Source organism: Hemiscyllium ocellatum, assembly GCF_020745735.1.
Source record: "Hemiscyllium ocellatum isolate sHemOce1 chromosome 27 unlocalized genomic scaffold, sHemOce1.pat.X.cur. SUPER_27_unloc_7, whole genome shotgun sequence".
Classification (NCBI taxonomy): Eukaryota; Metazoa; Chordata; class Chondrichthyes; order Orectolobiformes; family Hemiscylliidae; genus Hemiscyllium; species Hemiscyllium ocellatum.
In genome coordinates, this window is record NW_026867516.1 from 795,422 (window position 1) to 800,043 (window position 4,622).

Sequence of the window (4,622 nt, forward strand, 5' to 3'; positions counted from 1 at the left end):
AAAGATGACATTGAGTGAATGGGACAGATAGTTTCCCTCCTGGGTTATGCTCCCATCACGCACCCGCAGACATATCTCCGACGTGCAAATCGTATAAATTCTGTCGAAGTTCCCACATTCCGTTTTTCGAACTGTGATTTCGCTCAGAATCACACAATTTCAACACTCGCAATGTTCAAACTTTAACAAAATGCTTTTAGATATACCGCTGCCCAGATTCGATTTCCGGGCAGGGAAGAAATTTATAGTATTGCTGTCAGCCAGCTCTTGCATCTCCCTGGTGGTCTAGTGGTTAGGATTCGGCGCTTTCACCGCCGCGGCCCCCCGGGTTCGATTCCCGGTCAGGGAAGCAGTTTTCAATTGATCTTTTGGCTACCCATTCTCCTTAAATGTGCTGTACAGTAACTTGTTGGTCTTCGTAGTAACTGGCTGCTGCAGTGCGTATGGCTCGTTGAAATAGTGTCCTGATTCAGGCTTGTTTGTATGTTTAGGGATGATTGCTCCTGTAGCTAAGTTCTTGGTTCGCGTGTGTTGTCTTCCTGTAGACGCTGTTTTGAATATTACCATTGACTGTTCGCTCTACTGTGATACCTAGAAATGGCACTTTGCTGTTGTTCTCCTATTTTGTGAATTTTATGCCAGTAAGGAGATTGTTGATGGTGTTGTAGGTTTCCTCTAATTTGTTTCAGTTTTTGATGACTGTGTCATCGCTGTAGCTGATGTGTTGCTGGTCAAAGCACAGCAGGCCAGGCAGCATCTCAGGAATAGAGAATTCGACGTTTCGAGCATAAACCCTTCATCAGGAAGGGCTTATGCTCGAAACGTCGAATTCTCTATTCCTGAGATGCTGCCTGGCCTGCTGTGCTTTGACCAGCAACACATTTGCAGCTGTGACCTCCAGCATCTGCAGACCTCATTTTTTAATCGCTGTAGCTGACCCAAAGTTTGGGTTGGGTCGTTGGAAGAGTTGTTTGTTCGAGTCTCTGCATTGTTGCTTCTGCTAGGAATCCTGATACTGGTGGTTTCATGGGTGTTTCATTGATTTGTTCGTAGGGCTTGTTACTGAATATGAAGTGTTTGGTTAAGGCACAGTTCCATGCGCTTGACAGTGCTATCTTTGCTGATGAAGTTGGTGCTGTGTTTGTGTCTTTGGTTCTTCGAATAGTTTCTTCAGTTTTCTTTGGCCACGTTGATGTTAATGGATGTGAACCGGGCTGCTTTGTCAACCGACATCATTATTCCATCCTTTTCTATCTTCGGGTCATTGATGTTCAGGAATTCTTGGGTGGAGTAAATGGAGTGGCGTGAATCTTCGACTTGGTGTTTTAGTCTTCAGTGGAGGCCTTTGGTCTGTATATTGGTGTTCCAAGTAGTGAGACTATGGCCTGAGGGGGGCTCCTGGTTTGAAGAGGAGGAGAACAACAACGAAGTGCCATTCTTAGATGTCACAGTAGAGCGAACAATCAATGGGGAACTTCAACTAGCATCTACAGAAAAACAACACACACAAACCAAATACTTATCCACAGAAGCAATCATCCCAACACCCACAAACGAAGCTGCGTCAGGACATTATTTCAACGAGCCATGACACACTGCCGCACAGAGAAATTAGGAAGAGCACAAGAGAAATACGTATATAGTGTATTTAAGGAGAATGGGTACCCAATAAACCCAGTCCGCCGATTTCTCAGTGATGCTTCCAAGCTGACTCTCAAAAATTCGGTTTGTCCTCCATTCTTTCCTGTTTGTTTTTTGTGCGTTTTGAAAGCTTTTGGAATCCTCTGACTGAGTATTGGAGTTGGGAAGTTATGTTGTGGTTGTAGAGGACATTGGTTAGACCACTTTGGGTTAATATTGAGTGCAATTCTGGTCTCCCTCCTATCAGAAGGATATTGTGAAATTTGAAAGGGTTCTGAACACCAATGGGTCCACAGAGGGGAAAAAGCCCTTCTGCTGCCCTCAGTGTGGGAAGGCCTTCAGCAATTCCTCAGCCCTGTCGAGGCACCAGTCCATCCACACCGGGGATAAGCTGTTCTCCTGCCCCGAATGTGGGAAGGGCTTTACCCGCTCCTCCACACAGCTGATGCACCAGCTGGTCCATACGGGGATGGGGGTGGGGTGGAGGGAGGAGGCTATTTTGCTGCCCTGAGGGCGGGAAGGCCTTCAGCAATTCCTCCTCCCTGCTGAAGCATCACTGTGTCCACACTGGGGAGATGCCCTTCAGTTGGTCCGAGTGTGGGAAGAGATTCATGTTTTCCTGCAACTTGCAGAAGCGCCTGAGCGGGCACCAGTACTCCCAGCAATCAGATCCCACCGGTGACGCTGCCTTGGGTCACCTCCCAGGACTGAACCTTCTGGCAGTTCTGACACTGGGTGCAGTGGGAGAGTAGGTGGGCTGTTTTTTGTTTTCTGCTGGACTGCAATTGCCTCCCCTGCACCCAACAACCACTAGGACTAGGTTAATTTAGGATATCAGGTCAGCATGGACAAGTTGGACCGAAAGGTCTGTTTCAGTGCTGTACGTGTCTCTGCCTACTGGTCCTGATGTAAGTTTAAAATAGAGTCCAAGTAACTTGGAATTTTTCAATCTTGTTGAGCTCACCTCCTGAAAAGTTTCAGATGAATGCCTCTGAGCGATACTGTTTAAACATGCTAAGTTAGACAAAATATCCCATCAAGTTCAACACAAACGCAGAGTTGAAGAAGTCAGAAGTCAGAACACCAAAACTGATCACAATATTCCAGGTGCAGCTTCATCCACGTCCTGTATAATTACAACATAACTTGCCAACATCTGTACTCAATTCCCTAACTGATGAAGGCCAGTGTGCTGAAACCTTTCTTCACTGCCTTGTGTACCGATGTTGTCCGAGATATAGGATCTACTTTAAACTGATCCACAATCCAGCTGCTGGGAGCACAGAAGCAGAGTAGTGCTGCATGAGTGTGCTGGGCACATAACCTTGAGGTCGATGGCTAAAAATCATGTGATGTCTCTGTAAGCTGCTTTCATTTGCAAAGGTGCTCCGTTCTGTATCTTGCCTTTGCATCTGTTTCCTCAGACTTCTTCAATGGAGGAGTGGCAGCTGGAGCCCAGGGGTTCAACAACCCCCCGGAACTGGAGGAAGGTCCAAGCTCCAAGAAGCGGGGGGTAAGGCTGGAAGCTGGATTTGCTAAAGGCTTGCATTTTTTACTCATTTAAATGGTACCTACTGTATGGGGCTATGGTTTACATTAAAACCGGAGGATCATATCAGAGTGTTTATATTTAGCTGTGGTAGTTGGTAAAATACACTCCCTGGAGGAGCACCTTCTATGATGCTGCATTTCTTGCCTTCTGCCCTTCCCCCATTTTTTTATCTCCCATCTTGATTATATATTGTTTTTGGTCAAATTTAATTTCATATTTATCAGACTTGGTATTCACTGTGTGCTATTAATTTGTTTGTTCGAATATTGTACGTCAAAATTGATGGTGTAATTTCATTTCTGATGTCAGAGTTTGACATTGAATGTGCAGGTGTGAATACCAGTAAGTTGTGAAAATAAATCAAGAACTTGCGGTTTTTAACAAAAACAGCAGTTCGCTGATATTCATGGCATTATCTCATTTGGGTGTGATGATTCAAATCTGACCAACAAATCGTTTCATGCAGTCACACAATTTAATTAAATTTTTCTTTAATTTAATGAAAGAAAATAACTCTGGCAGGCTAAGATTTGTGCGATGTATTCATAAGTTAATGGCCATTGCTCACAATATGGTCTCATCCACATTGGGGACACTGGATGCCAACAAGCGTAACGTTTCAGGGAACAGATCTGGGTCACTGACACTAAACGACCAACGGCCCTGTGGCTGAACACTTAAACTCCCCCTCCCATTCCACCAAGGACATTCAAGTCCTGGGCCTCCTCCACTGCCAAACTCTTTATCCCCGACGCTTGTAGGAAAAACACCTCATCTTCTGCCTTCGGAACCTCCAACCACATGGGATCAATGTAGATTTCGTCACTTTCCTCATTTCCTCTCTCGTACCTTGTCTCAGATCCAACCTTCCAATTCGACACCAATCTCTTGACCTGTCAAACCTGTCCATCTTGCTTCTCACCTATTTGCTCCACCCTCATCTCTGACTTATCACCATCAATTGCTGCCTCCATCTATCTATTGCACTCCCAGCTACCTTCCCTCCAGCCCCACTTCCTTCCCATTTATCTCTCAGTCCCCTTGGGCCACCCTTTATTCCTGATCAAGAGCTTATGCTCGAAACCAAGACTGTGATGAAGCAACATCCTCAATAAATAGGAAATAGCTCCCATGTCAGATTTCATCCCCTCTTCTGTTTCCCAGTTCTTTCAGAAATAAGAAAATTCTTTTTCTTCCACTAGAAAATGATCTTCCACTTTGCGCTGTCTGAAGTGTTATGCCACACCATTACTTCAGCCACCTTTTAAGAATCCTTTCAACCTGTTTTTCTAACAATTGTCGAGGTGACCAAAAGCAAGCATTTCACTCCTCCTCAATGCCCCGTTTCTCCTCCTATGAGCCGTTGTGTCATGTTGTCTATGTTACATGCAGCCGAGTGCACTTGGTTTCTGAATTGAAATTGGCCATT

The 4,622-nt window shown here is 45.2% G+C and overlaps 1 non-coding gene across 1 annotated transcript; it reads left to right on the top strand.

The window, feature by feature from the left end:
• The first annotated feature begins 274 nt into the window (after nt 1-274).
• trnae-uuc (transfer RNA glutamic acid (anticodon UUC)) lies at nt 275-349 on the top strand. The gene has a single exon. It is a non-coding gene; the product is annotated as a tRNA-Glu (tRNA).
• The last annotated feature ends 4,273 nt before the right edge of the window (nt 350-4,622 follow it).